Source organism: Phaenicophaeus curvirostris, chromosome 3, assembly GCF_032191515.1.
Source record: "Phaenicophaeus curvirostris isolate KB17595 chromosome 3, BPBGC_Pcur_1.0, whole genome shotgun sequence".
Taxonomy (NCBI): Eukaryota; Metazoa; Chordata; class Aves; order Cuculiformes; family Cuculidae; genus Phaenicophaeus; species Phaenicophaeus curvirostris.
Genome location: NC_091394.1, coordinates 95430496 through 95453147, shown reverse-complemented (window position 1 = coordinate 95453147; position 22652 = coordinate 95430496). Strand labels below are relative to the sequence as shown.

The following is a 22652-nucleotide window of genomic DNA, read 5'->3' as shown; positions in this document are numbered from 1 at the left end:
TTGCGCTGCTGCCAATTTCCAGTGAATTCATTTAGAGCTTCATCTTTCTGCTTGAGGAGCTGAAATGTAAACGGGGCGACTGAGTGTTTTGAGCTCCTGGGTGGGTTTTATGTACATCCTTCTTGCTGAGGAGGATCGGCAAGAAATCAGAGCCTTAATAAAGTGTATTTATTGATATGAGTGGAGAGAGAGTAGTATGGGAAAAATGGGGCTGGTGACTTCTTTGTATGCTAAATATCATGAATCTCCTTACCCTGTTGTGAGCTGGAGTTAAATCCCACTGTTACGATGATTGCTATTTTTCAGGTCATATCATTGCTAGTAGCGTATGTTGAAAACATTTCATGTGGATTTAAAGCTGGGAGCTTTGTACAGCAACCAATATTCTGCACCAATATTTATATAAATCGGGAACTTAATTATGTGTTGTCATTAGGCTTCAGGGTTAACTACCCAGGCTGTTGCAGCACAGTCCTCGACAGAGTGGCTTTTTGGGGATCTGCTAGTAGCAGTGGGCAAGTGGAGGAAGAGGCTTTTGACCTCTGGTAAATGCTCCAACCTGAAATTCATTCCTTTGGGAAAGTGATACTTCTGTTAACTTTCACAAGGCTGAGAATAGTTGTGTTACCAGAGCCCCACAAGCCTTCATCCCATTGGCTCCACTTAAGGAGAGCTCTGCTTGCAGAAGCAGAAAGCTTTTGTTACAGATATTTTAGTTTTATGTGTGTCTTGATAGCTCAAAAATCACTCGCAGGCTTCCAGTCAAGACAGTCCCTGATGAGAAGCATCCGCTGGGATCAGCTTCCAAAGTGCATTTCTTTGATTTGACAGCAGAATTGACCATAGAAACATCAAAAAAACCTGGCATTTAGGCATGTTTCCAGCTTAATCATCCGCTGCAAGTGATGGAAATCAGCGGCTTGAAAGCCAACAGCACTTGATATCCAAATAGCAAACTGTAAACATTGGCTTCTATCAATAACTTTAATTATGGTTGGGATTTTGGCTTATATAGGCACATGTCACCGTAGGGAATTAAAGTCAGCATCCAGATGTGTTCAGCGGGGCGGTATCATCTTCAGACAGGGTGTAACATGATGTGCTTTTATAGCATAAATTAAAATAAAGTAAGGGTTTTAGCAGCGTAGCGTGCTGTTGTGTAAGAAAATCATGAACTTTTGGGCTGAGACCACACGGTTTCTGGGCACTGCCTGCTGCAGTGTGTTGGAGGATGGTGTTCCTGGGCGGCTTCGGATGGGGAGAGCAAGTTTTACTGCTCCGGAGTTCAACCCTGCTGGGGTTTTCAACCATAAAACAAAGTGCAGAGGAGGCTTTGTGTGTGCTGCTGATAGCCAAACTGGAAGCAAAAATAAACACCCGTGAAAGCTTTTTTATGGTTTTGGTCATTGACAGAAAAGGAAAGTGCCAGCACAGGGGTGGATGTGAAGTCTCGTGTTCACTATGCTCTGAATCTGGAAAACACGGATCACAGCACATGGCAGGGGTGTGCATGGATCCTCTGCGCGTTTTGCATGTCTTTTTTCTCCCTCTGATTTTATCCCAAATTAAAGGAGGGAAGCGGCACCCCTTGGTCCATTAGATGTTCATTTTTATCATGTTACGCCACTTTGTAAACTTCAGACGGGACTGGATTCCTGTGGCAAGGAGCTCTTAAAATTTCAACTGCTCTACCTATAAATATAGTCACTGTGAAAGGCAATCCGGCTTTACAAAAAAAAAAAAAAGCCACACTCTTTTTTTAGTCCCACTGTATCAGCCTGACTTTACTGCAGTGCAATGCATCCCTGGCTGGGTGGTGGAGGCGAGGCAATGTGGAGCATCAAGTCTTTTAATTCCTCTTGCTAATTTATGTGATGAATGGGTGCAAACAGAGGAGAGAAGGAAAAAAAAGAAGCATTTTCAGTGCCACAAAGATTTTAGGAGGTGGGGTGGTGAGGCTGGCTCAGCCACGCGTCTTTTGCAGTGGGACCTTTGCCGATCGCTTGGTCCCAGTGGGTCTAGTGGGTCTCCAGGAGCTGCCGCACCATGGGATGATGCAGGATGGGGGAGAAAGGTGCCTGAAGCATCCCTTGGGTGTGAAGTGAAGTCCCAGGTGAAACTTAAAGCCAAAAAATATTAATAATTAAATAAATAAGGAAAAAAGGCAGCTGCCACCTTGCCCTGGAGGCGTCTGGGCTCACGACTGTTCTCTGATGCAGCCACAGCTGCCAAGGAGCTTAGGGGCTGGTTTTGGGCATGCCCAGGGTTGCCTGGGGATAGGGTGGCCCCGGGAGCAGGTATGGTGTGTTATGGGTGCTCCTCCACACTGATGGGGACCCTCCCCTTCCACAGTAATGAGACCCCCCCCCATCCCCACATGATGCAGTGAGATGCTAGCTACTGTACACATCCCAGTGGAGAAGATGCCACTGCCTGCAGGGCTGGGGTGTAGCTGGAAAACCTAAAAGGGAGGGTGGTTTTGCAGCTTAGCGATGATTTTTATTGTGCCCTGCATGGCAGAAATCCACTCTTGTGGATGGAGCGGCTTTGGCATGAAGCCCTCGGTCACCTTGCAGGGTAAAAACCTGCTGGAGGCTTTCAGGCTGGAAAACTGGAGAGAGCAGGGTGGGAGATGTCGACACGACGAATTGCTGCGTGTGCAGTTCAGCGAAGTGCTGAGCCTGGGCTGCGCGGGAGCTGCAGACAAGCTCCTCACGTGACCGTCTGAAATTCAGAGGATTGCTGGACCACTTTGCCAACAGCCTCTCCCGGCTCATCAGCTGCAATATCACTTCTTTTTTTTTTCCCCTTTTGTGGTGGATTTTTTTTTTTCTCCTTTTCTTCCCCACCCTGCCTGATTTCCAAGCCGAAGTGAGAGGAATGAATGCAACACGGAGGGTGGCTGCAGCTGCACTGGGTCTGTATCCAAATGGTTTCCTGAAAGACGAGTTTTTTTTCTTTGGTGTTTTTTTCTAATCTTAAAAATGTCTTTACTGTGAATCTCTCTTATGTGGGCTGTTTGGATGTCAGGTTTAGTTTCCCATGACATCGAGCGATTAGAGGTGGAGGGGAAAGGAGAGGCTGAATGTTTTTTTTTATGTGCAGATCTCTCTGCAGTGGTATCGTAGCCGATCGATGGTAAATGTGTTCCCTTCTCATCTTTGCGATAGTTCTCGGCGATTTCCTCTTTTACGTCACTGCAGTTAATAAGATGTTTAACTTGTGAGCTGGGGGCTATGTGGCGTGTTATCGTGTTGCAAGGAAGGTGGGGGGGATAATGACGAGTTCCTGCACAGACTTGTGCTGGGGAAGATCATATTGATGCAACCTTTCAGCCTGGGGAGAACAGCTGGGTTTGGAGTCAAACCATTGCCTTTCATCCTTCATGAACCTGATTTGGCTGCGTCTATTTTTTTTAAATTTTATTATGGCACTGATTATTTTTCCTTCTGATACTATGAGAAGCAACTCAGTCCTTTGTATCTGATGCATTGCTGGAGTCCAGGGTGGATGCCTTGATTTTTTTAAGCAGACTGTACCTGCCTGGCTGAACTTGGACGTTTTTATTCCCCTCTTTTTTTATCCCCTGAAGCATTGCATGAGACAGCTTCATGGCTTTTTTTGTGGCGATGTTGGGAGGACGGCGTAGGTGTGGTGTCTGCAGAGCCAGAGTCCTTTCCAGGGGAGTCATTGACTGTGTGTTTTGAGTCCTGTGTGTGTCTCCGATTATAGAGTTAAAGCATTGCCATTGAGCGCTTCTTGACCAGAAATAGCATCCCTCCCCACCGTGGTTTGCAAGGCCAGCTTGTTGAGAATGGGCCAGTTGGTCAATAAATGCTCAGAGTGGCACCCTTGGGAGTTTTACACCAAAATGGAAATGCCTGTGTCCTTCAGCCCTTCCCTCCTTGCCAAGTTGTTTTCTTCCCCAACTTTTCTCCAACCTATCACTCAAACCCTCTCCTTTCTGCTGTGTTTTTCCACAGTTGTCTTTCAACCATGACAGCAGAGAAGCAAAAGCCCATGCGGGGCCACAGGTGCCTCGATGTAAGAGGCTGATGCCTATCAGCCCTACTCTTAGCTGTGGCTTTGAGGGCTCCGGGTAACCTGCCAGCTGGCCGTGCGGCATGGGTGGGTTTGCATCTGGCAGCCATTGGGCATGGGTCTGCCTCTACCCACAACCAGACCCGTCCCACCTGCCTGCATCTCTTCCAGGGCTACCGCTTCAGCTCTGCTATATGAGTTCATAGAATCATAAAATGGTTTGAGTATGAAAGGACCCTAATGATCATCCAGTTCCAACCCCAGGCTATGGGCAGGGACACCTTCCACTGGATCAGGTTGCTCAAAGTCCCATCCAACTTGGCCTTGAACTCCTCCAGGGAGGGGGCATCCACAATTTCTCTGGGCAGCCTTGTCCAGTGCCTCACCACCCTCACAGGAAACAATTTCTTCCTAATATCTGTTCTAAATCTCACCTTTTTCAGCTTAAACCTCCTCATTCTATCACTAAACTCCCTGAGTTGGCCAGTCCAGGATGGCTGAGGTGACCCTGTGTAGGAATATTGCGGAGAAGGGCTATAACCTTTTCAGGCCAACAGAGTGAGCAGGGGAGGCACAGAGTTTTTTCAAGAGGGTCAACCATGATGGTATCTTGCAGTGTTCAAGCAGGACCTGTCACACACAGACCTGCTGGCACTTAGCTGCAGACTTGCCATTGGTGATTTTGCTAAATATCTCCTGCTTTATTCTTTTTTTAAGAACAAAATGCTTCTTAAAAAGCGAACTGCCACCAGCACGTTGAGACGTTTGCTTGGTTCTTTGGAGGGTCACAGCCTTCCAGGCCAGCTCCTGCTCCAGGGAAGAAGCAACACCATTGGGTGCAATTTTCAGCCCTCATGGGAACAGTCTTTAAAATCTACCACATTCCAGCTAAGCAAGCTCATGCCCTCATTGCTGGATGTATGAGTTAAATTTTCTTGCTTCTGCCATGCACAGCATCCCTCTCAGTGCAGCTCCTGCAACCCAGGGTGAAGGGAAATTCGGGTGCAACTCCAGGCGGTGCTGGATCAGCACATGTTCCCAAGCTGGGCGGCTGCACGGGACCCACTTCATGCGAACGGGGTCAGCAGCTGGGAAATTGCAGAGCAAAGTGCCTCCCTGGTAATTCCCAGCTGCTGTTAAAGCGGCTTTAAAATAAATTCCCTCAAAGAGTAATTCCAAGTATTTGAGGGTTTGAACTTTTCCAGAGAAGGGTTTGGGAGCTGCCGGCTACTGTGCTGCACGCTGGCATGGTGGGGAAAGGCGCCAGGGGAATTGCCTTGATTATTCCAACCTCTAGAAACACTTTTTAAATGTATATATAGTGCTTATTAACTAGCTGAGTGTGCAACAGGGTGGGCTGGAATGGAGCACTGCTGGAAGCAAAGCTTGCATTAAACTGGGGAGCTGGGTTGCTGAGCTGTGCCCTGGGCTGCAGGCAATACTTGGGCTCAGCGACCCTCATTGAGGCCTCATACCTGGCACCAACACTTACCCGGGATGCAGACCGGCCGGGCGCCCCTCGCCGTGCATTCCTCTGCTGGCTCTGCTTGGTAACATGGGCACAACAGAAAACAAACTTTGCACTGAGCTTTGCTCTCCCAGAGCCCCTGAAGCTTGCTTTGAAAAAAAAAAAAAATCCTTTGGAGCAATGTGTTTTTTTCTTTTTTTTTTTTTCTCATGCTCATGAAAATTCTCATACCAAACCAGTAACCTCCTCTGCCCCCTGTTCATTATTTTTTAAGGTGGTGTTAGGGAGCATTTAAGGGGAGGCTTCTCCAGCCCAGCTTCCCAGCCTCTGCATCCCCTCCTCTCCTGCACCCCATCAGTGCCAAATTACACTTCTGCTTATGTGGAGGGCAGAAAAACAGGGATTTTGGTCAACAAACAGGAAAATTTATCTCATCCCTGCTTCACCCTGAAAGGCTTTGGATGTTTGTGCACTGGCACTACTCAGGGTGATGGGGTGATGCATCCCAGAGGGTGTAACCTGCTGGTCACAGGGATGTCCCTGTGAGGCTGGATACCCCGAGGTGGGGACAGTCAAGCCTTTCCTTCCAAGGACAGTGCTGGGCTCCTGACAAAGTCTCCTCTCTGGAGTCTTGTCACCAGTGTAAGCGCCACTGGGCTGAAGGCTAGGGACTAAACCCATGATCCAGGTCACCTCCTGGCCCTCTGTGTCCCGAACGATAGGGATGCTGATAGCAGGGCTGCATCCAGGCAGGGAGCTTGCATCTCTGTGCACACATTCAAAGGGACTGGGGATGAATTGAGCTGGTTTGGAGTAAATCCACCCGTGAAACCCCATTCCAGTGGTGGTTTCTTCCCTGATCACTCTGTTGCTGTGGCTCAGCTGCTCCCACCTCAAACCAATCCTGTTCATGGCTGTCCTTTGCTGTAGAAGCGTCTTAATTCACTTTCTATCATGTAATTTTTTAAATACTTTTTTGTGTGTGGACAGGATGGAGCTGTCTCCTGAGGTGGGAGAAAACACATCTTTCTTCTTAAGGGCAGGTTGAGAAACCTGCAAGTGGCACAGGGAGGTTTTCCATGGATGAGACAGCAATGAGTGCAGTCCCAGCCCAAAGTCACATCCACCGGACCACACACTTGGTTCTCTTGAGGTTGGTTGTTTTTTTTCCTCCAGAACTAATCCCTCCAGCCCCTTAGGCTTTTGTTGTTGTTGTTGTTGCTCCTCTCTGAATTCCTTCTAATTTGCAGGCTGGCTGCCAGCATACAACACGCTATAAAAAGGGTACTTGTTCTTCAAGCTTCCCTCCAGTATGCAGCATTTGGACAAACAGCAGCAGACTTGACAAGCAGGTCTGATTCCCCCTGCTATTACCAAAATGCTTATAGGTTGCTTGTGGAATAGAGCTGCTGTCTTAAGATGAGTCAGGCTGAATTTCACAGAGGGACCTGAGCCCAAATCCCAGCTGGTGTTTAAGCTCCTGTCAGCTGGAAAAATGGAGCTGTGCTTTTTGGTTTTCCTCCCTGTGCAGCTTCCCACTCCCTGAGAACAAGCAGGTGCAGCTGGCATCCCTCTGTACCTCACCAGGGCAGGTACAGCCACTGGGCAGGATGCAGACTGTGGCAGAAAACCTGTGTCATGCTAAAGCCAGCCCCAGGGCCACCACTGATTTTTTTGGCTGGTCTGGAGGCTGGTTCCTCCCCGCAGTTACAGGCAGCCACGACGCAAACCCCTGCCGGTTTCCTTCTTAAAACTAATGAGCCGTTTGACCCTGGCAAGTCCTCCGGGAAAGCCGCTGCTGGAGCCTTGCTGCTCACATGGATACAAACTGCTCTCATTTCCAGCTTAAATTTATTTGTGGATGACTCGTACCCATTTGGCCTTGTTCTTGTACCCACACTGGGTTTTGGCTCGGATGGCTCTTTTCCCTGCTCTGGTATTTATCCTCTGGCAGGCTGTACCAAGTGCTGTGGGTCTGCCAACCTAAATAACCTCAGTGCTCCTGGTTGAGAAGGGATGGAGAGGATATAAGGGCATCCAGGTGACTCGTGTCTGCAGCTCATCCTCTCATTAACAGAGAAAAATCCACCATGCCACCTCTCAACATCCTCACTAGTGTTGATCCCAACCTGCAGAAGGACAACTGGACCATCCTCTCCTATTAGAAGCAGTCATCTAATTTCATTAGCGTGCTCCTGTTTTGCAATGCAAAAGCAATTTTAGTGGAGGATGAGGGTTTATTTTTCTTAATGCAACCTTCAGTAACACCCTCCCCTCTCCTTTTGGTTGACAACCTCCGGTAGCAACACAACCGTTTGCACTCCCAGCCATGCTAATCTCGTGCTACTCTCAGCCCTGGTCTTCTGAAGCAGAAGTTTCCTGTGCGTGGTTGTGCCAGGCACTTTGCTCAAAGCCTGAAGTGGATTTACAATACTTAAGTTCATCAGAGCAAAATATACATGCAGCTCCTTACCACTGGTCCCCTTTGGGGTGTGTTGGACTATCAGGGATTCAGTACGTTTTGTGTAAAACCTACTGAGGGTGTTGGAGGCTTTGTACACAAGATCTTAAGAAACTCTGTGCTCAGGGTGATGGACTGAGAGTCTGTTCAGATACAGGAAGAGCTGAGAAGTGTTTGCTTTCCCCACAAGGTGTCTTAATTTCTTAGCCTGGGGGCTCATTTCCCCCACATGTTCTCTTCCCTGGCACATCCAGCATCTTTGCTATGGGTTTTCTTTGAGTGCAGCTGCCTTTTTTTGCTTTTCTTTGTGAGCTCTGTGCTTATTCCTGGTGATGCTGAGATGTTGGTTTGCCAGTCCTGATCTGGACCCCTGCCTCCTTGGCAGGCCAAGCTCAGCTGGTACCGCTGTTGAAAGAAAGATGCTCCAGATTTCTTCACTCACCAGCTCCTTACTTCCTCCAAGTTTTCCTTTAGTTAGGAACCTATTTTTGTTTATTTTTTTTCATCCTGCCTAATCTAAACTGCATCAGTGCATGTCCACTTGAGGCAGGATTTTATATTCCTACTGTCATGCCATGCCTTATTAAACAGTGCATAAATTGGCATCATCGAGGAGGAGCAACACTCTGCAGTTATTAGCAGGATTATTCTCATCTCTCACTGTTCTCAGCAAAGCTACTTGGCTGATATAACACAATTCCCCTTAACACTCATCTCTTCTGTCAGGGAGAGTGTTGCTAATCTGGCACTAAAAATCAGCGGCAGATCCTGTGAAGAAACCAGCAGGCCCTATTGCATCTTTCCATATTAAGTGATTTTTGACCCCGAGCTCCTCTTCTCCAGGCCATGGTTGTTTAGTACATCACATTGAGCATTAACTTTCCACCCTGAGTCTTTTCTGAGCAGCCTGTGGGCTTCTTCGCAGCTGCAGCTCCAGTGCGGGAGTGCATCACATCATGCGCTCGTCCGTGGTATCACTGGTTTTGCTTTTTGCGTTGTGTTTTCTCACCATCTAAATCAGCATCCAACACTTCCAGCACTCATGGTGGGTGCAGCTGGGCATTTTCTCCCTGCAGTCAGTTTTTCTCATCCCTCTCTCTGTGTTTATTTGATTTCTCGCTGTATTTAAAGTGTGTTTTGCAACCTTCTGCTCCTATTATTCATTTCTTAGAAACAAAGGGGAAGGAACCACAAGCAATAAAGATCCTGAGGTTTGAGGACTGGCTGTTTATTTGTCAAAGCTAGAAATGCTGTGGCTGAAGAGGATGAGAGGAAATCCTCACTGCAAATGTACCTCAATTAAATTCAGGCTTGTGTAAGTTAAAACTGGGGAGCGCATAACTGTAGCCACTGGAGAGGGGAATTTCTTCCTGCTGTAGTTCTACATGAAGATGTTATCACTACCCTTATTACAAATAACATCTTAGTTTTGCCTTTTTGCGCCTCCTTTTTGCACGCCCCGTGTGTGGCTGATGTGGGGGAAGCAGCCATGCCCAGTTTGGAGGTGTCATAGCAACTCTTGCAGTGGGCTTGAATGCGTCTGGTGGCAAGTGGGTGGCTGTAGACCAGCCCCAGGGGTGCAAATGCTGGCAAGGAGGCAGAGGCTGAAGAGCAGCAAGGTGGCTCAGACACCAAAGATACTTTAAAGCCCCAAAAACGGGTGTCTGGATCGTTAAAGAAACTTGAGGATCAGCTAAGATATTCTCCCTCGGAAGCAGCAATTACCAGATGAAAGGGAACGTCTTCAAACAGGCATTTTGGAGCATCTGTTTTGGATTTTGCGGATGTGTTTAAGGAAGCGGGGAAGGCTGCTCACTGGGTTGATGGCTGGGCAAAGCAGAGAGCGTCCTTCAGAGGATATGGCTGGTTGCTTATGAAACGTGTTTTGACACCAGGAGCAATTTCCACATCTCTCCTCCTTTTTGGACTACATTGTCAATAACTTTCTAAGGTGCTAATGGTGGGCACGAGCCGGATTCCTGCTTGTGGGAGGGTGAGGGGCCATCTCTGCATGAAGCGGTGAGTGGAGGGATGCACACGTGGTTTTTGTTTCCCGTTTTGCTCCTCCTCGCTACAAAGGAGGCATTGGCATGTAATTACCACCAGCTTTAATCCAACCAGACCAATCATCTTTCTGGCAAACACAAATACAATAGGAGCCAAAGTTTATTCCATGCCCGAAATAAAACCATTACAGCCCTGGGCCCTCACCCAAGCCCAGTCCGCGAAGCATCCCGGGCCAGCACAGTTCAGCTCTCCTGAACTGGGAGGACTTGATTTGATGGCAGTGAGCTATAACTTTATTATTTTTCTTAGTTCCACCTGGCAAAGCCACCTGCACAGTTGTGGCCACCGTGACATCTGCCATAAAGAACACATCTGGCTGGCATTAGCAAGCCTGCTGCAGGATGAGCTTGGTTCAGGGTTTTCTTGCTAAAATTATTAGCAGCTTTAATTGAAACCAGAGGCAGGTGAAAGCATGTCACATGGATGCACCTCACTGACAGGCATGCATGGCCGTGACCAGCGTCCTCATGGCTGCTAGATACAACCCAGTGTCCCACCCATCGGTGGGACAGATGGAGATGTTGCACATCATGCAGGGTCCTGCTTGGCCTGGAGGAGCCACCCAGGAGCCAATGCATCCCAGTAGACTTTTCTTCCAGCTACTTCTCTGAACTGGGATTTATTCTGAAGCCCAGAGGATTTAACTTTCTATCCCTGAGCAAATACAGCCCAAAGTAGACGCATGACCTCACTCATATCTCAAGAAGAGGTAAATATTGCATCATGCTGAGTGTGCTGTATCCTTTGCTCCAGTCTGAGAAGCTCTGCCCAAGTCCACCCTACTGCAGAGACGTGTCAGGCCAGGGAGGAGATGCATGGTGGGAAAGGCTTTCTCTTGCCACCCTGTTTAATTATCAGTGTCTCAGCATTTGCCATGTGATGGACACTTGTACACCCCCCATGCAAGGCTGCTCTGGCCACTGGCATCCCCACAGAGTTGCCGGCAGGGAGGAATTGGGTTTCACAACCCATCTTTCCACACTCCCACAAGATTGCTGGAGGGAGAGGAATGTGCTGGAGAAAATATCCCAACTGCTGTTAAAAGGCACAGCTTTCTCTGCCCTTTTTCAGGGCGGCCATTCCTCCACTGCACCAGACACCCTCTTCCAGCTGGCAGTGCCTGCTAGAGCCAGCCCCATGTCACCTCACCGTGTCACCCTGGGTGCCTTTGCCCTCCTGGCCTCCTCTTCATGTACAAATAATTCCAACTGTGATAAGCAGGCTCTTTTATGAAGAAACTCTTTTTCTTTCCGTCACAGAGGGACAGAGCTCAGTCATTTTATATCTGGACAGTAAATCTCTCAGCTCTCCAAGACACACCCTCCACACAAGGCAGTAATGCCGCTTAACTAATGGTCCTGCCAGATGCTTGTTCTGTCTGGGTGAAGAGCACGCCAACCAGTTGTAGCATTTGTAAATCATTTTCCAGGACACTCCAGGCAGTGCAGGAGTCTGTCAAATCTCTTTTTTCCAACCCTTTTGAAGCCTGGTGAGGGTTTCTGGGCTGCCCAGAGCAGAAAAGTCTGTGAGCTGCAGCAGCCCACAGTGAAAGATGGATCCCACATGTCCTAGGAGGAAGGTCAAAAAATCTCCCTCCACGATCTTCCTGTAAGGCATGAAATCCTTGCCAGCAAAAGTTAAGATGGTCCATTTTCTTGGCCTCACTCTTTGCATCTGCTGTTGTTTCAAAATGCTGGGGCCATCTGATAGTGAGATGTGCTCATGGGCACTGGGGAAGCTTGAGCTGGTTTGATGTTGGGTCATCTCCTGGGGTCCTGGATATGGAAAAGGCTAAAATCGGGGATGGCTTTCTCTGATGTGCCTTTTCTGTTGGGTCTTCTTCTGGGGCTTCACAACCCTAGTCTACACATTTTGCTTCCAGCAAGAAGAACACCTACAAGTTCTCCGCAAAAGATCTCCTTGCATCTGGGAGAAATAGCTGGACTGTTGCACTTACCCTCGTTTCTCTCACAGGCTAATTAGGAGCCTCTTGGACTCTCTCAGACAGCTTTGGCAGGTGCTTTGCTTTTCTGATTCCAGCTCTAGGGAGCCATGGCCACAGCCATAAAGTATTTTCCTGATTATTAGAAAGTAGTTATGCTCCTTGCTTGTCTTTTCCTTACCGGAAGCTGGTAAGTGGATGAGTCTGACAAAAATTTCTCAAGGGCACGGAGAAAAATATCCCTGGGCTTATTTGGTGGAAAAAGGTTAACCAGCGTGAAGTCTTATGAATTGCTGCTGATCTGACTTTGTTGACAAAATATGGTGTTATTAATTGAAATTGCAGGCAAACTGCCTGAGGATATTTAGAAGGAATTTCTCCATCACAAGGGCCAAGATCTCTGTGGGAGAGAAGATCTGGCTGGGCTCTTCAGAGATGCACTAAGGTCTTGGCCACGTCTCTGAACTGGAGTTTTGTTACTGAGGGCGAGGTGTGTAAGGGTCTCGGATTCCCACAGTGACCATGGGAACGTGGTGCTGCAGCAGTCAGAGAAGCAGGGAAAGAGCCCACCAAGAAGCCAGGCAGTAGGTTACTCCTTTAGGATGAGTTGAAATGGTCTTTGACTATAAGACTGCTAAGTCCCTAAATATGAAGGATCTAGAAAACAAGTATTATGAGGAAAGGCTGAGGGAACTGGGATTGTTTGCCTGAAAGGAAGTTGTAGCAAGGTAGGTGTTGGTGTCTTCTACCAGGTAAAAAGTGACAGGACAAGAGGAAATGGCCTCAAATTGCACCAGGGGAGGTTCAGATTGGACATAAGGAAAAATTTCTGTACTGAAATAATAGCGAAGCATTGGAAGAAGCTGCCCAGAAAAGTAGTGGAGTTATCATCCCTGGAGGTGTTCAAAAAACATGTGTATGTGGTGCTTTGGGACATGATTTAGGATGCACGTTGATGTGTTGATGGTTGGACTGGATGATCTTAGAGGTCTTTTCCAACCTTAATGATTCTATGATTCTAAATCCAGGTTTCTGTTCTCAAGCCGAATTCTACTTATCATTGCCTAGGCAGAGGCAGCAACTTTGTGGTGAAGGTGAAGTTCAGGAGTCTGACTTGTGCTGCTTCCTGCATGGTCCTAGATCTCATGCCAAGTGCTGCTTTTGCATTGGAGGTCTTTCTGTCACCCTGCAGAGGTTGGTACATTGCCCTGGGTGCCATCCCAGCGTTTCAGCTGGAGAAGAAACGTTGGCTGTCATTTCAGCCAAGCCCAACAAGCTCCAGAACTGGCTGCTTCTGTCGTGGCTGGCAAGTTCGTTCACAGCCTCTCACGGCGGCGCGTGACAAACAGCTTGCTTCCCTCGGCCTGGAAGCAAGCAGAAAACCCAAGCTGGCACTGACCCAAGACAGAAGCTGTGAGAATCCTCCTCGATAGTGTGACAGCAAACGCTCATCTTGTGCAGGGACGGTGCTGCGAGGCTCTTGCCCAACAAGTCCATGGCGGAACCCATCCCATTGCAGGAAGAGCTTGCCTTGGGCTGTAAGGTTTCCTGCACCTACGTGACTAGGCCTGCTGGAAAGTGCCTTTGGTGCATGCCAGCGTGGTGGAAATTAGACTGCCAGCAAACAAACGTGCCAGCATGTGTCCCGTCATGCTTTGAGGAGGTGGGTAGCACCTGGTAGAGGCAGGCAGAGGGGCTGTACCCTCTCCTCACTTTCCTTAAAAGGCTTACAAGCACCTCCAAAGTAAGGTCAGTCACATTTAGGTGACTCCTCATATGGGTAAAGGGTGTTCTTCAAGGGCTGCCCAGGTCCCTGTAGCCCCATAGCTAAAACTCAGTTTCCTGGGATGCTCAGCCTTGCCGAATTCAAGTTGTGCCATGAGAACATGACCTGGGAGAGCCAACAAGAGCAAGATCCATACCCTGTTCCTCTTGCGCAGCCTCTCAGCATGGTCTTGCCGGGGTGGAGTAGTCCTTCAGGCAGGAATTTGGAGCAACTTGACCGTTCTATGCAGAGCAACCATGGCAAGCGGCCCACGTTTCACAAGTGGGGTTTTCCCATCAGGCTCTCCAGCTGCTATAAATAACAGGAAACGTTTTGTCATTTTCTGCTTCAGAGAAGGTCAGAGGCTGGATTCTGTGGTCTTCAGAGCCTTAATGAGGTTGGAGATTTATGCAGTATATGCAGAAGTTCCCCAGGGCAGTCTGCCTGGGTCTGTTTGGTTCCTTGGATGGTGAAGTCTTGAATGCCAGCCTTTGACAAAGTTACCTTAGCTACCCTTTCTGAGATATCAGGTCCTGCTAAATCCTTTGTGGTTTTTTCATCTCTGAGAACAGTGAACTCTTAGATTGCTGCAGAACCTGCTCTTGAGAGGTTTTTGAACCATTCTCTTTAGGGGAGAGTTAGATTAGATATTATGAAGAAATTTTTCACTGTGAGAGCAGTGAGCCACTGGCACAGGTTGCCCAGAGAAGTCTGCCCCATCCCTGGACGTGTTCAAGACCAGGCTGGATGAAGCTTTGAGCACATAATCCAGTGGAAAGTGTTGCTGCCCATGGCAGGGGGGCTGGAACTAGATGATATTTAAGGTCTCTTCCAGCTCAATCCATTCTGTGATCTTCCATCTACTGTGCATGCCAGGATGGACACAGGAACACCAAGCGCTGGTCTCATGAGCTTGCTGGGAGCTCATTCTGTAGCTTCCCTGACTAGTCACCATTTCATATTCCATTCATAGAATCATAGAATAACCAGGTTGGAAGAGACCCACCGGATCATCGAGTCCAGCCATTCCTATCCAACACTAAACCATGCCCCTTAGCACCTCATCCACCTGTGCCTTAAACAGCTCCACGGAAGGTGAATCAACCACCTCCCTGGGCAGCCTGTTCCAGTGCCCAATGACCCTTTCTGTGAAGAATTTTTTCCTAATGACCAATCTAAACCTCCCCTGGCGGAGCTTGAGGCCATTCCCTCTTGCCCTGTCCCCTGTCACTTGGGAGAAGAGGCCAGCACCCTCCTCTCCACAACCTCCTTTCAGGTAGTTATAGAGAGCAATGAGATCTCCCCTCAGCCTCCTCTTCTCCAGGCTAAACAACCCCAGATCTCTCAGCCGCTCCTTATAAGACCTGTTCTCCAGCCCCTTCACCAGCTTCGTTGCTCTTTTCTGGACTCACTCCAGAGCCTCAACATCCTTCTTGTGGTGAGGGGCCCAGAACTGAACACAGGATTCGAGGAGCGGTCTCACCAGTGCCGAGTACAGAGGGAGAATAACCTCCCTGGCCCTGCTGGTCACACCGTTTCTGATCCAAGCCAAGATGTCATTGGCCTTCTTGGCCACCTGGGCCACCATCTCCATTATTGGGGTGTGCTCCTTGTGCCTGTCTCCTTCAGCCAGTAGGATCTTACTAAAGCTCTGGTTCTTCAGTGTTGCTGTGTTCTGTTCACTTTGCTAGGACTTTGGTTAACACTGTGGTGCCAAGGAGTGACTGGAAATGTTCTAAGGCATAAAAATGGTGTCAGCAGAAACAGATCTAAAGAACCTATTTCCAGTGTAATTGATGTATGCACACCAAGGCTGGGAGTTATCCTATCATACCTCTTAAATTAGGGAGATGTCTGCTCCATACTTCTGCCATAATCAGTATAAGGGATGGGCGAGGATGTGAGAAGTTGGTTTTCTCCACAAACATTGCAACGGCCCTTTCTTGGTTAACTGGAGAGGGAACAGAGAGCAAAGCCTGAAGGATGCTTGTCTGGGTCTAGCTGGCGTGGAAGAAAGTCACGAACACCTTCTCTGGCTGGTGGCAGTGATGGGTCTCCGTTGCAATGCTATTATTTTCTAGCTCCTCTCCTGATGGTTTACTTCGCTTGTGCTTGCAGCAGGATGGAAACCTAACAAATCAAGCAGGAATATCCAGCCTCACAAGTTTACTCAGACACCTTGAGAGCTTTCCTGGGTCATAGAGAGCCATAAGCATCAGGTCTGTGCCGCCTGTTGCCCCAGCAGCTGCGTAGGGAGGAGACAGAGCTGCTGTCTGCCACCTCTCCCGTTTCCCCAGAAGATGCAGGAATGCTTTGATGTTGGCTCTCCTGGCCCCAAGTGCTCAGCACCAGGATTAACCACCAGTCAGAACCCTCCACCACCTCCAAATAAATCTCCTAAACTCAGGCAAGCCTCGCTCAGAGAGGTCCCAGAATTCCCATCTGGCAGAATAAGGGTCAAAAATAGTTCTTCCCCTTGCACCTGCCCCTCCAAAGCCAAGACTGTATTTTATTTTTGCAGTCCAGATTTCCTGATGATTGGCTCCTCTCTTTTTGTGTGGAGGACAGGGACAAGTAGAAATATTACCCATCTCAATGATGCAAAGGAGGTAGGCAGTATGGAAAGTTCTTACGTACATTGGGTTGAAAGGAACCCTTCCCACCTGACCTTTCTTTCCTATAACCTCATGCTTCCAACTAAAGGCAAATATGCCTCTCTAGGGATGATCCTTAGGAAAAAATACCATATTTTCATCTTTCTTGTCCCCTTTAAGGGACAGGAGGGCTGCAAAAAATTGAAAATGGAATTGCATGTTTGTGAGTGTGTTATATCTGTCTCTAAGGGGTTGGGGGGGGCAGGGGTCTAAATTAGCATCCTCTGCACAGATCTCTGAAGTGGCAAAAGAAGCCTGGCTCAGCCTCGAGTAAATGGTTTCAGTGAGGCTGAATTATTTTTTGTAAAAGCCTGTGTGTTTACATTTCAAAAGCTTATTTTAAAATGCATGTGTATACAAGAGCAGACTTATTTATAAGGCAGAACAGCCCACTGTGTCCTTACCTGACTTAAGTGTTAAGGAAGTAGCTTTTTTTTTAACTTTACAAGCGCTGTTTAAAATAAAATACTGGTTTGCTGTGCGCCAGTGAATCTGCCCAAGAGGAGGTCGGGGCAAGGTCTTGTTTTCCAACTGTAAAAAGCTATTTTGCGTGTTTACAGTGCTTCCTCTTGAGGCAGTCATTTTAGGTTAATTTGTTAATGACAGCTATAGGTAAAAACCCCTCATTTCTATCCCCCAGAGTCCTGGCAAGCGTGCCCTGCCAAGATCCCAAACAAGCCAGGCTTCCCAGCAAACAGCGTTTGGGAACTTTCCATCAGTAAAGCAGGTTGGGTGACCCTTTCCACCCAGGTCTTGGCAAGGTTTCTGGCTTCAAATCGCCCAGGGAAATACATGAGAAAGCCTTTTGGGGGTGGATCTTGGCATTTTCTGCTCTCCCCAGGGGAAAGGTTTTATTTTTAATTCTTGGTTTTAACCATGAACTGGCAACGCACCAGCCTGGTGGCAGCAAGTTAAGAAGCACCTTATAGTGGTGAAGAGAGGCTGCAGGTGGATGTTGAAGTACGATGAGTTTTTAAATATGAACATTAATGGCAGGGAGAGGAGGATGAGGAGAGCTCCAAAGAGTCACTAATTTATGTAAATGCAAAGTAAAGCTTTGACTGTAGGTCGTACGATTCATCTTGAACAGGGGACAAAAAGCCTGTATGTATTTTTATGCCTGCGCTCGGAAATATTTTTCTGCTTCTAGCAAGCTTCCATGAAGGGAAGTGGGCCTAATGGGTATGAACTTGAAGACCTAGGAGGTAAGGAGGTGTGCAGATGCCATTTATACTCAGGAAAAAGCTGAAGTAGACGTGTTGTAAGGGATGGTGTTCCATCCTGTGAAGCCGTAAACCAAAGCCCTGACCACTAGTGGTTATTTAAAGACTCCCACGGCACTTCCGGCGATGGGAAGGTGCTTGGCCTACGTTCAGGCTGGGTGACTGCTGACTGCAAAGCCAAATAAACAGCAGCCACTTGAACTTTCCACCTTGTGGGCTCAGCCAGATGCCTCGTCCCCAGGCCACGACTAGGCACCACGCCTCAAATGTGCTCTACAGGCAAGTCTTCTTGGAGGATTCAGGGCGATGACCATGTTTTGGGGTTGAGGGGTGCTTTTTGCATTGTATGAAGAGTTTGATGCTGCTTGCAGATAAGAGGAGGCATCTCAGAAGGGAGATTTGTGTCTTCAGAAAGGGATAGAATTCCTTCAGTGTAGCTCTGTGTCCTTTGGTGACCTTGGGCAGAGCAAAGAGAGAAGAAATTATATCCTTTTGTGCTAGGCGTACACTTTAGATGCTAAATTTTCTGAGAGGAGCAGAATTCCAAGTAGTCCAAGTAGCCAGGAGCAGGAATCCCATCTGTCCATCCAGGGGATGTGTGTGTGTGGTGACTGTCTCATCTGCAGGATGTCCATGAAGGTGCCAAGGCATCAATGGTGAGATGCCCATGGTAGTGCTTCATCAACTGTGGAGGTTGGAGGTGATTCCTTCCAACCTCAACCCTTCTGTATTAGTGTGAAATGTAAGATATATGTACCCTCGTGGTTTTATTGAGATGTGTTTAATGTGATGCATGTCTTCATGCTTCTGACCCTTCCCCAGTGACCCAAGTTGCTTCAGTAATTCATATGAACCTTGCGATGGATGCTTCTTTCTTACATTCAGTGGCAGCCCCTCAGCCTGGGAACTTTTGCAAGACTTGGCAGCAGAGCCGTTGCAGGAGTTATTTCACACAGTACCCAAAAATATTGCTGTCGGTGCAGCGTCGGTCGGCCTGAAGACAGGGTCAGGTCCCTAAGAAATCAGACTGTTGACGAACAAGCTTGAGTGTATTCAAATGTTTCGTCTGATTTTCTTGGACTGCAAAGTTTCCAAGCGAGCCAAAAAACTGGCTGCTCTTCTTGTTGACTTTACGGACCAGAAATACAACCAAGTTCAGTGAAATAAGGAAGCCTGAATTCTTGTATTGGCGTGGCACAGGGGGAAAAAGCTCAATTTGGAAAAGCTCAAATGTCTACTTCAGAGATAAAAATAAAAGTCCAGGGTGGCATGCCCCAACTCTCTGCCTGTGCTTAGCATCAAGGATGATGGCTCAGGCAAAGGACAGCCCACAATATCTAGCCCCAGGTCCAAAATCCTTGCTTTAAATCCTTTTGAATATCTAGCAGAGAAGAAAAATCCAAGGACGTTTTTCAATCAAGGTCAACAAGTTGGGTCCATTGGGAAGCACAGATGCAAGCCGTGCTGATACGCACTTGCACTGAGTTGGGATGATAGCACAGGAGACATCAGGCAGGAGCAGAACATCACTTTAAACTGCAAATGAACTCTGAAATGACAGCAAACTTGAAGCAAACCTACTTTTTGAGTTAGGCTGGCCGAGAATCATTCTGGAAAACGAAAGACAAAACTTTCTGACTTCAGCTCAAGTTGTGAACTTATAAACTCCCATTTATTGGATTTAATGGACAGAAGCCAGAAACAAACAGCTTTTGAGGCAAGCATTTGGGATGGCTTCCTGAATATAAACTCATTGAAAAAGGCATGATATGGAGACTAAATGTTTGACTAGGGTCTGGAGCACAAGTCTTATGAGGAGCGGCTAAGGGAGCTGGGATTGTTTAGCCCAGAGAAGAGGAGGCTGTGGGGAGACCTTATCACTGTCTACAACTCTCTGAAAGGAGGGTGTAGCAAGGTGGTCACTGGTCTTTCCTCCCAAGTAACAAGTGGTAGGACAAGAGGAAATGGCCTCAGATTGTGCCAGGGAAGGTTTACATTGGTTAGAAAAAATTTCTTTACTAAAAATGTGGTGAAGCATTGGAACAGGCTGCCCAGTGAAGTCTTGGAGTCTCCTTCCCTGAGGTGTTCAAAAAAATGTGTAGACATGTCACTTCGGGACATGGTTTAGTAGGCACAGTGATCTTAGACTGACTGTTGGACTTGATGATCTTAGAGATCTTTTCCAGCCTTAATGATTCTATTAATCAGAATCTGCTATTTTAAACCTGGGTTAATTCCACATAAAGATATCTTACCATGGATACCAGAGCTGTTCTTGAGTATCGTCTGTCCCTTTGTTGTTCTTTGCTAAAGTAGTAGGACCATGATAAAACACTTCCAAAAAGGAAAGCTGAAGGAAATACTGTCTTTTAAGCCCATATGAGTGATGGCAAATGTGTAAAAATCTTTTGTACAGGACAGCCACGTAAACTGATTCCATTCACCCAAGATAAGAAACCCAGGCTGGTAGAGATCTATGGACAGGTGGGAGCCAATGGCACAACCCATGGCCCAGCTTTGCTATTTCATGGTACAGCTGTGGATTGGAGGTTAGAAATAGGGATGTCCCAGTTACGGGTGCAGGTTTTCATAGAATCATAGAATGACCAGGTTGGAAAAGACTCACCAGATCATTGAGTCCAACCATTCCTATCAGTCACTAAACCATGTCCCTCAGTTAGCACCTTTTGTTAGCAAGTCTTAAGCTGCAGCTATTTTGCAGATGATGATCCAGAATAAGGCACTTTTTTTTTGCTGTTTTCCTTTAAAATACCATTTTCTGTTCTGTTCTACTTTAAAAATGGCTGTATATTCCCCAAAACTGTCTTCAAGCGTTAAAAAAATCAGACAATATGCCTGACGCTCTGCTAGGGATAAAAATGCAGAAGAGGTGTCATGCACACAGCTGGGCAGCAGTTCCTCCCGCAAGCTGCTGAAATTGGCATCTGCTAAAGTTAGCAGCGATTTCATTGAGCTTTTGTTTGTTTTATTGAAGTGGATGAGTCAAGGACTAGAATTTTATGGCACCCTGGCATCAAAGGGATGTACCTGTAGTCCCAGCTGCTGGGAATTGTCCTCATCCTTGGGGCTATGGCTGCAACCTGGGTGAGGGAGGAAAGGCCAGGTTATGCTGCTGGTGAGGAGCTGGTGATCCTGGTGCCTGCAATGATGATCTTGCCTGTGATTGTGCTGGTGAAGTGGGTGAGCTCATAGTTGATCTTCAGCATTAACCAAAATCTCATAATTCAAGGGATTCATATCCTTTATATACCAGAAGGACATTGAGGTGCCGGAGTGTGTCTACAGAAGGGCAGCAGAGCTGGTGAAAGGTCTGGAGCACAAGTGTTATGAGAAGCAGCTGAGGGAACTGGAGTTGTTTAGTCCAGAGAACAGAAGGCTGAGGAGAGAGGTTATTGCTCTGTGCAACTACCTGAAAGGAGGTTATAGTGAGGTCGGTCTTGATCTCGTCTCCCAGCTAAGAAGTGAAAGGACAGGAGGAAATGGCCTCAAGTTGCAACAGGGGCAGTTTCAATTGGATATTAGGAAAAAATTCTTTACTGAAAGAGTGGTGAAGAATTGGAACAGGCTGCCCAAGGAACTGGTGGAGTCTTCATTCCTGGAGGTGTTCAAAAACCATGTAGACGTGTCACTTTGGGACATGGTTTCAAAGATGTAGTTGTGCACTGATGATTGGAGTTGATGAACTTAGAGGATTTTTCCAGCCTTAATGATTCTATGATTCTGTGATATTCCTACCCCAATGCGAGACTCATGCTGCACTTGTCTCCTGGGAGCGTATTTGCTCTGCAGTTCATTTAGGTCAAGACTTCACCTTTATCCATCCAAATGCAGCTCGCTACGGTCCTGCTGGCACGCAGAAGCTCAGTCAGAGAGGCTGCAGGTTAAGCTTTACCGGAGGAATCGGTTAGTATTTACAGACCCTTCAGGGAAGTGTCTTGGCAAAGTCCTCGAAGTCCTTCAGATGCCAGTATCCGGTGGAATAAAAGCAGCAAAGAGGCAGAGTTCAGGGGAAGTCCTGATGTGTATCTGGTAAATGCCTGCCCAGGGTGTGCTAATGGTGGGAGAGAGGATGTACTCCATCTGTTTGATGAAGGACGCTTACTGCAGAGCTGGAAATGAGGTGGGAAATGTTTTATCGACCAGCTGATAAAAGAAAATGCTGGGAAAGTTCCCGCCTGGGAATTTGCAGTGGAGTTTCACACTGTGCTTTGGTGTTTGATTAAAATGCTCATTTAGAAACCCTTGGCTGCCCGTCCCTGTCCCTGTGCTGCTCACAGTACCGTTCTTGTACAGCTGCCTGTTTGCAGGGAGGCAGGCTGGGAAGAGATCAGTGATAGAACCGTGGAATGGTTGCAGTTGGAAGGGACCTTAAAGATCATCCAATTCCAACACCCTGCCATGGGTGAACCTCCCACTGGATCAGGTTGCTCAAAGCCTCATCCAACCTGGCATTGAACACCTCCAGGGATGGGGCACCCATGATGTCTCTGGGCAAACTGTGCCAGTGCCTCAACACCCTCGCAGGAAACAAATTCTTTCCTACTATCTCGTCTAAATCTCTCTTCTTTCAGCTTAAAGCTGTTCCACCTCATCCTATCCCTGCACTCCCTGATAAAGAACCCCTCACAGCTTTCATTTAGGTATCCTCTAAGTTCTGGGCTGCTGCTATAGAGTCTCCCTGGAGCCTTCTCTTCTCCAGGCTGAACAACCCCAACTCTCTCAGCCTGTCCTCATAGCAGAGGTGCTTCAGGCTTCTGATCATATCTGTGGCTTCCTGGACTCTCTCTAACAGACCCATGTCCTTCCTGTGCTGAGGACTCCAGAACTGAATGCAGTACTTCAGGTTTAGGTGAGGTCTCAGGTGAAAATAAACTTGGTTGTTTTTTTTTTTTTTTTTAAGAATTCCCCCAAGGTGAGACTGGCTCCCAAGTGCCTTCACCAAGACAATCGTTGATGCCTTAGTGCTGTCGTGCTGGCAGGGCTGAGCCACACTGGGTGACAGATGACTGC

General features: G+C 47.6%; 1 protein-coding gene across 2 annotated transcripts in view; it reads left to right on the top strand.

Moving 5' to 3' along the window:
* The window catches only part of PTP4A3 (protein tyrosine phosphatase 4A3), a 49536-nt gene that overhangs the window by 1879 nt on the left and 25005 nt on the right, over window positions 1-22652 (top strand). The window contains exon 1 of one of the 2 annotated variants that reach the window (XM_069854735.1): window positions 2443-2917. The exons of the other annotated variant lie outside the window; for it this stretch is intronic. The gene's annotated coding sequence lies outside the window, so the exon portion shown is untranslated. Of the gene's footprint in view, window positions 1-2442; window positions 2918-22652 lie in introns of those variants that run through there. 2 annotated transcript variants of the gene reach the window in all.